General features: G+C 41.0%; 1 pseudogene; it reads left to right on the forward strand.

Moving 5' to 3' along the window:
• The first annotated feature begins 5,024 nt into the window (after positions 1–5,024).
• LOC100355216 (armadillo repeat-containing protein 1 pseudogene) overlaps positions 5,025–12,301 on the forward strand; it is a 71,340-nt pseudogene continuing 64,063 nt past the window's right edge.

Genomic DNA, 12,301 nt, shown 5'->3' on the forward strand with positions numbered 1-12,301 from the left:
TAATTTGAATTTAATTTAGGCTTTATTAAACCATGGAATTTGGAGGCTCTCAAATTAGGAAGGACTCAGTAAAAAACACTTCAGATCAAACAATTCTGATTAATTGGTTACTTTACCCTATTAACCTTTAAAATGATGACTTATGTGTTTTATGTTACTTTGAAATGATACAAAACATTTTCCCATATGTTTTCAAGTGAACAGTGTGATAGGTTGGCAACTCATTAATTAATTTAGAACTTGACAGCTCCATCCATCTAATGCTTGCAATTGCTTCTGTACTAATGCAGTCCCATACATGCATTGCTTGTTAACTTTGCCTTTTCTAGATATCTTGACAGGAGGAAATTAAAAATAGAATTTTCTAAAGGTTAGTTAATTACAGATAATAAATTTTGTTATGCAAATGTGGACTACCCAAAATGATTTAATTTTCCAACAACCCATACTGAGGTGGCAGATTAAAACTAACCTTTTATTTACAGTGTTAAATTTTCAATCAAATTGAAGGTTACTCAATTACAAGGACATGTGAGTTTCCACATATATTTGATCTTTTCCAGTGGAAGGAGCTAGCTATCAAATTTTAGTTTTCTGAGATATTGCTTTAGAGCTTTGATTCAAATATAAACATGTTTTTACCTTGAATGAAATGATTCCAATACTTAAGCTGAATCTCAGGAGTAAATTTGGCACTTTGGAATTTTTTCCTAAGTCAATTACTACAAAATCAGTCTCCTTGTTATCTATAAAATATGACGCTTCATCCTAATTTTTGTCCCATTGATATGGAGTGAATAGACAGCTTGTACATACTGTGTGATTTGGAATCCTCACAGCCCTGCAATGTAATGTTATCTCTTTACCTGTCAATCAAAAAAGCCATCTTCCAAGGTGCACCTGTGTGTCATGAGGCAATGATGACCATATGAATATTAAACTCCACATGGTGGTACCATTAAATTCCCAGAGGACATCATGTGTGCTAAGATACCAACTCTATCTCATGAAAGAGACTGAGAATATGGGACCGCTCTCCTTTTGCTACTGACCTTGGGGCTACAATACAGGCTTTTTCCTCTCTCCTTCTTTGAGCAACCTTCTGGCACATTCATGATGGATATTTCTCCATGTAGGACATCCCACACTCATGATGACGATAGATTTCCTCTATCACCTTAAAGAAATACTGTTCCTATGTCTGTACATTATTTGTCTCTGCTTAACATTCTTATCTCTGTGAGGGGCAAGATCCTGAATTAAAAATTAAGGTACTCAGGCCCATATCACCAATAGTCCAGATAATAGAAAAAAACATCTGAGAGTATATATATTTGCCACTAGTCACATTTTAGTACCAATAATATTTAATGAAAATCTCTTCATTTGTTCAGCAACTAAACTAATCAAAATCTATTGTTTTTATTTTCTGCTCTCTCCCTATAAACTACTCTTCTATGTAACCACTTACTTTGTCATCTTAAATGTCTGATACAATTGCTACCATACAGTCATTGACCAGTATGTGATTGATTGAAAAATATGAATGGGTAAATAAGAGAAGCAGCCTCTCTTTGGGATTAATACATCTCATTAGCTTGTCCTAACCTTCAGCTAACGAAATTCTTATTCTAGATCCAAGCAACATGTCTCTGTTCTGAAAATCTTTTGATCAAAACTCAGCTAACTTTTCTCTTCCTCTTATTTTTTTCACTTCTATAGAATGTACAACGTATTTCAACAAGTTCATGAACATTGGAGTGAGGAGTGTTACTTGAGGTTCCTGGTTCCCATCCTGAAGGGCTTGGGTTTATGTTCCAGATCTGTTTCTGATTCCAGCTTCTTGTTAATGCAGGATATAGCTGGTAATCAAATCAAGTAGATGAGCACCTGTCCCTCACATGGGTGACCTGGATTGAGTCCCTGGATCCTGGTTTTGGTTTCGACGTGGCCTGGCCATTGTGGTCTTCTCGGAAGTATAAACAGCAGATGCAAAGTCCTTTATTCTCCCTCTTCTCCCTCTCTCTCTCTCTCGCTTATGTATGTATGTGTGTGTATGTGTGTCTGTGTGCGTGTGTTTGTGCCTCTCAAAACGCCTAAGTAATTAGATGATTTTTAAATATCCATTTAAGCTCTACCTTTTCATCTCTGTCTTCCCTAACCCTTGGCAAGCACTAATCATTTTACTCCCCCACAGTACTGGCTTTTCCAGAATGTTATTCAGTTGTAATCATAAAGAAATTAGACTTCTTAGATTTGCTTTTTTCACTAAGCAATATACATCTAAATTTCCACCATGTCTTGTCTTAAATTCAAAGCTCAGTTATTTTCAAGGCTGAATATAGCACTTTGTGAGTGTAGAATATTTTATATATCCATTCAATGTTGCTTATTTACATGTATGTCTTGATAACTAAAAGTAAAACTGAGTTTGTGTGCAAAGTTTTGTATAGATATATTTTCACTCTGGTGAGAGGAGAATAAACAAATACAACCACTTCAGGAAAGAATTTACCAGTAACTTAAAAAGTTCAATGTATGCATAGTATATAAGCCAAAAATTCTACTCATTTACACATACATGCACAATAGAGATGCATGCATATGAACGCTAAAAACATGCACTAGAATGTCCTTAGCAGCATTAATTATAAGAGTACCAATGTAGAAATAACCCACATGATAATTAAATCTTGAATGTTAATATCAGGGAATGCTAAACAGCTTATACCACCCAATACTGTAGCAACTAGCCACACATGACTACTAAATATTTGCTCTATTTGCCTATTATTTTTTCAATATCATGCTGTCTTGGTTACCATAGCTTGATACTAAATCTTTGACTCTCATAGTGTCAATTTTCCAACTTTATTCTCAGTTAATATTGTATGTGTTATCAATGACTAAGACATATAGAATCAACCCAGATGTCCATCAGCAGATGACTGGATAAAGAAAATGTAGTATATGTACACTATGAAATACTACTCAACTATAAAGAAAGAAGGAGGATGGGAGGAGGAAGATAATATCATTATGTCCTTAGACTTGTACAGCAAATTATAGGAATTAAAAATTAATTAAAATGAGAATGAAAAATTAATCAGTTTGCTATTCTAGGAATTATACCTAGTATATAAACTTGAGAATTTGTTAATCTACAAAATAGCTTGCTATGGTTTTGATTGAAATTCCATTAAATCTATATATCAAGTTACATATTAACAATATTAAATATTCCTAATCATTTCTTCATAGTGTTTTTTTTTAAATTATTTCTAACAGAGTTTTGCCATTTTCTTCGCATGAATATTTTATGCATTTTGTTAGATTTATATCTAAGCAATTTATTTTTGTATGGTGTTAGTACAGATGCTATTGCTTACTGACCACTTCAAATCTGGGCTAGTTAGAACTGATAAATGCTATAATTTAGAAAGTGCTTGGGGGCATCTCCTACTGCTTTCCCAGGTTATAGCAGAGAGCTGGATGGGAAGAAGAGCAGCCATGACATGAACCAAGCTCATATGGGATGCCAGCAATACAAGCGGAAGCTTAACTTCCAAGCTCCAGGGAGCCGGCCCTTGCCCACATCATGTTATGTCCTGCACTTAGCAACAGCATTTTGAGTGGGCCATTCCAACCAACACACTTTAGCAAGGATGTCAAACTCATCATTCCTTAGATAGGCAAGAGGTGTGTGACCTGTCACATGGCAAACAGTGATTTCCTTCTGTTATCCCATTTCCCACAAGTCTGGCCAAAGGTTTGGCCCCACAGGGGCTGTTGCATAACCATCATATTCTCTACATGGCATGTCACTATCCATATCCAGACATTTAGGCCCCAGTAGACATGCCAGCTTTCTGTGCAAAAAACAATAGGCAAAGCTCCATGAACAGTGACCAACCGAACAGCTCATAACTCACTGGCTGCTTTGTTGACTACCTGATTTCACCAAATCATTTCAGTGGAAGGCTGGAAGTCCACTGAAGTCTACTGTATGGAATGTCTTCTTCTGCTGGATCCATCTGTACACTAGGCCTCCACAGGCATTGGCATTCCTATCCTGGAACTGACTAGATACCACTTCCCTAGCACATGGGGCCTCAGGAAGCATACTGTTAGCCACATAAATCACAGGCCCCCAAATCCCTCGCAGTTCAGCCCACAAAGGGCTTGCATCTAGAACTCCTCGTTGCAGCAAATAGGCATCCCACTTTGCCAAGCTGGGCATTTGTGATGTCCCACTATACGGTTTCACTGCCCAGTCTCCTTCCCAGCCAGTAATAGGGTACACAGTATGCACAGTGGCAGGAGTCATGCCTGTTATGCTTTCAGTAGCTATCAATGCAGAGTACATTGCAGTGAGCTGTTTTTCTTTTAAGGAGACCCAAGTCTCTGCTCCATTCTGTAACTGGGCCAAAACCCACAGGCTGTCTCAGTCCTTTATGTCATTGCCAAAGGCCCCAACCAAACTCTTCTGTATTGACATATGTGTCAAGCTTACACTGGCAAGTTGGATCAAACATACTGAGAACCCGGGCAGCTCGCACAGTCTGCTTGCTACTATGAGGCTGTTTGCTCATGCTCACTCCATTCCCACCTAACTCTTTTTTCACTAGATGGTACAAGTGCCTCAGAATTTGTGCCAAAGGGGCAATAAACACTCTCCAATATCTTAGCAATCCCACCAACTCTTGTAATTATCTCATAGTTGTGTCAGGAATCAACTTAGTCTAACCCAGACCAAATAACTTCCAAGCATTTGACAGAGATTCCAAGTCCCTGAATTTTGACAAGTTGATCGTCCAGCCACAAGACTTCAGATGGTTCAACAAAGTAGGAATAGCTGCTTCCAAATCTGAGAGTCACAAGTTAATGTCATATCATATTAATTATACATGACATAATGTGGCACAATGCCATGGCTACAAGAATGAGTGCACAAAGACAATAATTATCTTGGGTTTAGCCCCAAGAGTAGAACCCCTGCAGGGTCTTAGTCCACCCGTACGAGGATGAACTGGGCCCAAGGAAAAGTAAATGTTCCGCTCACCCGTTCCCCAGCTTCCCTTGTTCCCGGAGACAGTCAGACGCAGCGGGGACTCAAGGCAAGCAAGAACCTGTTTATTTCGCGCGTAACAAAGCATTTTAACGCACAAAACTGCAGAGTCATTTGTGCAGGGCATAAGGACCAACCAATCACTTAAAGAGTCACTTTACGGGATGATTTATATAGGACTAACCATGTGTCTATACACTTGTTACTAGTTTTGTTACCTTCTCTGATGGCCAATTAGCTTTGGTGGTAAACAACTTTGGATTCTGCCCACCTTACTTCCTCTGGGCACCATCTTTGAATTGCTTCGTGTAACTCATTTCCCCACAAACCCCATCTACCCTATATCCCATAATCAGGTGGACTCAGAAGCCTGAACTACACCGGAGGCTCAGGATTGTTTTCACCACCAGAGGACTCAATCATTACAATGGCCGGGTGGTCTCTAGCACAGGATACATAGCCCAAGCAGTGGCCAACCCTCCTTTCAGGGAGCGGATGACGCTTTCCTTTGTCTCTGTCTCTGACAGCTGTGTTCTCTTTTTTTTTTTTTTTAATAATTTTTTTTTGACAGGCAGAGTGGACAGTGAGAGAGAGACAGACAGAAAGGTCTTCCTTTGCTGTTGGTTGGTTCACCCTCCAATGGCCGCCGCGGCTGGTGTGCTGCAGCCGGTGCACCGCGCTGATCTGATGGCAGGAGCCAGGTGCTTCTCCTGGTCTCCCATGCGGTGCAGGGCCCAAGGACTTGGGCCATCCTCCACTGCACTCCCTGGCCACAGCAGAGAGCTGGCCTGGAAGAGGGGCAACCGGGACAGAATCCCGCGCCCTGACCGGGACTAGAACCCAGTGTGCCGGCGCCGCTAGGCGGAGGATTAGCCTACTGAGCCACGGCACCGGCTCAACAGCTGTGTTCTCTTTCTCCATCTCGTAGAGACTGTTCTCAGGCTCCAGCAGTTGCAACAACACCCTCTGCCTCAGCTGAGCTTTGCCTGGGCTTTGGATCTCGTCCCTCACAGGTCCTGGCTCACTGCCTCATAAAGAACAGAAGACCTGGGCACGCCTCACCTCAGGTGTTCTGGTTGAGCACCCTGATGCTTTTCCTAGGAGAGTTCTCATTTCTCTGCAACCCTCAGCTTTTGCCTGGGTCCATGCATGCTTTTGCCATTGCAGCCACAGTCTATTCCCCATCACGGGGAGAGAGTGTGATGCTGGCTGATGCTCACATTTTCTGTAACAGCGGGTTCCCATCTGCCACCACTGCTGCAGCCCCTGTAGCCATATCCACCCCCGAGCCCTGTGCCAGGGAGAGGCTGGCCCACAGCACCTGCATAACTGAGAGGCATCGCCCGACTGGGAAGAAAACACGCCGCAAGCCTAGGTGCTTGATCCCAGAAGTCTTTAAAGAGCCTATGCCCTGGATCCCATCACAGAGCCAGAGCCAACTGGAAAGGGCAGAGGATGGAATGTCCCTCCCTGATGCTCTCATTTGCTCTCCAGGGCCCTCTACTTACAGCCCAGGGTGGTAGGATCAGCCCCTAACAGGTGCACCAGCTTGGAGCCTCGTCCACCCCTACAAGCTGCCACCAGATTTTCTTGCAACATAGTCATTTTTACCTTTATCATGTTTTTGGCTTCTACTCCAGGTTTTAGAGTTTCTTTAGTTGTTTTTTCATTAGCGCCATCTGAGTCAAGCTCTCTCCTCATTGCTCCTACAGCTGCTTTAGCCATCACACAATTCCTTCCACCTCTTGTCCAGAAGAGCGGAGGTAGAATGCATGGGCTTGGGTTGGAGCTCCTCAGAGCTGCACTCAAAGTTGCTGCCTTTGCCCATTTTTTTCTGGGATATGCTGCAAGCCCCACTTTTTTAGATATTTGTTGGAAACAATATTATCCTCTTCTCACAATCCAGTGAGAAGTTCCCACACCAGGGCATCACTCATTGTCTGGGCATCCTTTGGATTCTCCTTTGCCTCCTCTAAGACATTGTCATGTCTCAGTCTGTGACAATTAGACATTGCTTCCTGTTCACAAGGCAGTTAGAGAGACCCACCTGCGACCCTGCTGCTATCTGGATGTCTCACTGCTTGGACATCTTTATGATTCCATGAAATGCCTTCTCCACTCTATCAGTGAATCATCTTCTCCAGCCCACTCCTGAAGTGGTTGTGGGGTTTTCCAGCCCACAAGGCCATAGCCACCAAAAAACACATACTTGTGGCTATCTGACTCTTTATTGGCTTAGAAGGAATCCTGTTCATAGCATCAAAGTGTATGCCCAGGACTTAGGGCCCAGGACAAGCAAATCCAGATTTGAACAGGTTAGAGAATAACTTGGAGCCATGGGTGGTTTTATATCTACTTTCCTCACAGTGGCAATAATCAATGCACAAGAGACAGCCACTTGCCCCTATCACTGTGGGACCACAGATGGCACCTGTATTTGTGTCCATGGTGGCTGCCAGACACACACACAGGCATCTACAGACACCCACACGTAGTCACATACACCCACACATCTATATACAGGCAACTGCAACTAGCCATGCCCCTGAGCTGCTTCTATGGGTCTACAGACAAAAGTGACCCAGAGCCAAACTGTTGCTTAACAGACTTATTGGCAGCTAGCTAAGCTGGTGGACCTGTTGGTTACCATGACACCTGTTACCATACATAGATGGAGATACGGAAGCACAGACACACAAAGGGCAAGGGCAAAAAGCATAGGAACTTGACATCTTCACTTCCCCCCAATTTCATCTCCTCAACAATGCATAATGATTCTCTGTAGAAACTCTTACAAGATTGCCCTGATTTGGTGGGAGGAATCATCTGGATCACTGTAATAGTGGGGAAGGACTCTCTGGTAATACTGGATTTTTTTTAATAAAGCTTTGGCAAACTTTCTCAAAACACTTTCCTAGTAAGAAGATGTTATCATTATTTGATCCTTCAGGAAGTCAACAAGCAAAATACCTTGAACATCTCAAAAAATGCTTATCATGCCCTTTGCTCTTTAGCAGTCAGCTTTTGCTCTGCTCAGACCATGTTATCCTCTTGGTAGCTAGCCGTTGTTATGACTGTACTTTTTCTTCAGGATCATATTGGAGATGCCATATTGAATCTCCTACTACAGTTCTTTGAAGAAACTATTTAGGTGTTTGAAGAAGACATTTGGTACAATGGTTACGCTGCCACTTAGGATGCCTGTGTCTCATAAAAATAACTGTCATCAAATTCCACCTCTGCTCTCCATTCAAGCTTGCTGTTAATATGTACTTGTGAGGCAGCTGGTAATCATTCAACCAACTGGGGCCCTGTCACCCATATGCAAGATCCAGATAGTTTCTGACTTCTGGTTTCAGGCTGTCCTATTCCCTACGCTTGCTAGTTCTTTCTCTCTCTCTCTCTTTCTGTTACACATACACACACACACACACACAAATAAATCTCAGTTGTTTAAAAGTTCTTTTTTTTAAAAGATTTATTTATTTATTTGAAAGTCAGAGTTACACAGAGAGAGGAGAGGCAGAGAGAGAGAGAGAGAGAGAGAGAGAGACAGAGGGCTTCCATCCGATGGTTCACTCCCCAGATGGCTGCAATGGCTGGGGCTGCGCTGATCCGAAGCCGAGAGTCAGGATCTCTTCCCAGTCTCCCACGTAGGTGCAGGGGCCCAAGGACCTGGACTGTCCTCTACTGCTTTCTCAGGCCATAGCAGAGAGCTGGACAGGAAGTGAGCAGCCGGGTCTTGAACTGACGCCCATATGGGATGTCGGCGCTTCAGGCCAGGGCGTTAACCCACTGTGCCACAGTGCCAGCCCCCTCAGTTGCTTAAAATTTCTATTCAAAGTTCTGTTCTTTATTGCAGCTGATCTCAGAGCAACAGTTCAGGTGGCTATCAAGCTGAAAGATCGCTCCACAATTTCAGTCAACTGTTGATATGCTTGTGACCTTAGCTAAGTTTCTGCTGTTTATCATTGGTCCTCTTCAGTTAGCACACAGACAAGGTTATTTGTTTCCTACAAATTGATGTGTATGCTCTGCTACTCTAGTGTTCATTTGTGAAATTATCTAGTCAACTCTTATAAATTGCTTATTGGGGGGCATTATCCACATAAAAGTTTCATAAAACATCAATTATCTTACCATTATTCTACCCAAACTTTTCTCATAAATATCTTGTTTGCTCTTGCTTCGATGTTTGCATGATTGATATTACTCTAAATGGGGATCTAAAATTATGCTTCATCCTTGATACTGTCTCAAAACTTTTCTTGTTCAGACATAACAACATAGTATATTTTGCTGCAAAAATTTTGAAATCATGTATATTTTGCATAAAATGTGTTTTCATAAAGCTTTTGAAGATTTGTCATCAAAATAATGGTGCTGTACCATCATGATGGTATGCTATTATGAAAAACAAATTTCTTGCCCTTTCTACAATATAGGGAATTTCATACAATAAGATCAAAACAAAGATGATATCAATCTATCTATCTATCATCTATCTATCTATCTATGTAAAATTTACTCAATGATTTTATGTAGATACAACTTAAAACAAGAGAATACTGTGGTGACAGAATTCATAATGGTGATTATTATTTCTGAAAGGAATAATGAAAAACATTATTTAAATAAAATTTAAAATAATTTAAGAGAAGCTGGAAGACATAAAGAAAGATAAACAGATTGGCCGGCGCCGCAGCTCACTAGGCTAATCCTCCGCCTAGCGGCGCCGGCACACCGGGTTCTAGTCCCGGTCGGGGCGCCGGATTCTGTCCCGGTTGCCCCTCTTCCAGGCCAGCCCTCTGCTGTGGCCAGGGAGTGCAGTGGAGGATGGCCCAGGTGCTTGGGCCCTGCACCCCATGGGAGACCAGGAAAAGCACCTGGCTCCTGGCTCCTGCCATCGGATCAGCGCGGTGCGCCGGCCGCAACGCGCCGGCCGCGGCGGCCATTGGAGGGTGAACCAACGGCAAAGGAAGACCTTTCTCTCTGTCTCTCTCTCTCACTGTCCACTCTGCCTGTCAAAAAAAAAAAAAAAAAAAAAAAAAAAAAAGAAAGATAAACAGAGACAGACAGAGTGACCTATCTGCCACTCATGGTCAAATGCCTGAAATGGCCAGGGCTGGGCCAGATTGAATCTGGAGCCCAGAATTCAATCTGTGTTTCCCATGTTTGTGTCACAGATTCAATTACTTGAGCCATCATCTGCCATCTCCCAGGATGCACATTAGCAAGAAGTTGGAATCAGAAGCAGGATTTGGATCCAAATCCAGGAGCTTTGATACAGACTGTGGGTGTTCAAAGTGATATCTTAACCTCCAGCACAAATTTCCAACACATGAGCAATATATTTAGTGTCTATTATCATCAATATTTTGATATGGTTGATGATGGTATGGATGTGTTTATTTTATAAATTTTCATTGATTGTTAAAATATTTGCATCCATGTATACTGCACTTTATGAAATGTTTCAAAATATTAGTGTTCATTATGAATCAATATATATAGATAGACTCCATCTTCCCCGAACACAATCTTTTAAGCTCTACATGTTCTAGGACTCCAAAATAAATTCTGGGCCTAACATTTACTGACAATATTTTCCCAAGTACTTTGCATGTTATTTACCTCTTTGTTTTTAGCATGTTATTTATTTTTAGCATAGTTATACATTACCAAAAAATTGTGAAGTAGTTGTACAAAAATTCCCCATGTACTGCACACTGTGTGCCCCTTATTATTAACATCTCATAATAGTATGAAACATTTGTCGCCTTTAAGGAACCATATTGTTTCTTCTCTTTTTCTTATTCAAGCTCTTACTAAATCTCCCATCTCTTGCAGCTTCTAGTGATCAACAGTCTCTCAAATCCTACCAGCCATCTTGCAGATAAAGCCTGAGGCTTAGGAAAATGATCTCTCTTTCTCCATGTGTCACGACTTGTTTGTGCTGGAGTCAGATCTTGGACAAAGATTTCACTCAACTCAAAAATGGGATTTTCTGCATCCTCTGACTCATCCTCTGACTCATCCTACTTTCCCTCCTAACACAGTTTCCTGATAGTTCTTCTTTCTCTCTGCTCCAGAAGACTCCTATTTTGAAAATGTATTGCAAAATGAAAGGTGCATTCTTTTCAATTTTCCATGTCACATTCACATTAAATGACTTGTCTCAAATTAAAAAAAAAAAAAAAAAAGCTATACAGCATTTCCCGTGGGGTTGGTGACAGAAAGACCTTTTTTGCAGACTGCTCTGCTATGTGACATGATTTTCTTAATTTAGAAGAAAAAAAAATCTGATGGCTCTGTGATAGGGAATTTTACATGTTCTTTGGATATGATCTTTATGGAAGCACATTTCTCTGATACATAAAACACATTTTTGTAACAGTTTCTTTCATAACATATAATTTATTTGATGCCATGCCCTCAATTTGCAGAAAAATAAGCAAGTTTCTTCAGTAGATATTTTGCTATATTTGGATGTTAGTTAGAAAGCATTATTTTGAGCTCTGATTGTATTATTGGATTTTTAAAATATCCCTAAATGCTCAACGTGGCAAAATCAGTAAAACATCTAATCTTTAAAGACCAAATAGGTTTCACATTTATTATCACTTGCACCCTTCCATCTCTAAATTTATTACATTATCTAAACTATTTTATTACTAATTTTATACTGTTTTATTGATCTTTAAAATATTGTAATTTTATTCTATATACATATATACACATCTATCTATATGCATAGAATATCATGCTGTATACAATGTGTGAGCATATTTTTTTAGGATTTATTTATTTATTTTAAAGGCAGAGTTACAGAGAGGCAGAGAGAGAAATACCTTCTATCCACTGATTCACTCCCCAACTGGCTGCAACAGCTGGAGCTGGGCCAATCTGATGCCAGGAGCCAGGAGCTTCCTCTAGGTCTCCCACACAGGTGCAGGGGCCCAAGCACTTGGGCCATCTTCTACTCCTTTCCCAGGCCATAACAGAGAGCTGGATTGGAAGAGGAGCAGCCAGGACTAGAATCGGTACCTATAGGGGATGCCTGCACTGCAGGTGGAGGATTTACCTACTTTGCCACAGCGCTAGCCCCTGATCTTATAACTATTCATTTTTTTCTAATTTCATTATAATTTTTATTCCCTAACAATATTGTCTTTTGAGTTTGTTGGAATGTACTGGAAATTAAATTATTTTGTATATCAGGTATTTCCATTT

This window comes from Oryctolagus cuniculus, chromosome 4, assembly GCF_964237555.1.
Source record: "Oryctolagus cuniculus chromosome 4, mOryCun1.1, whole genome shotgun sequence".
In the NCBI taxonomy this organism is placed as follows: domain Eukaryota; kingdom Metazoa; phylum Chordata; class Mammalia; order Lagomorpha; family Leporidae; genus Oryctolagus; species Oryctolagus cuniculus.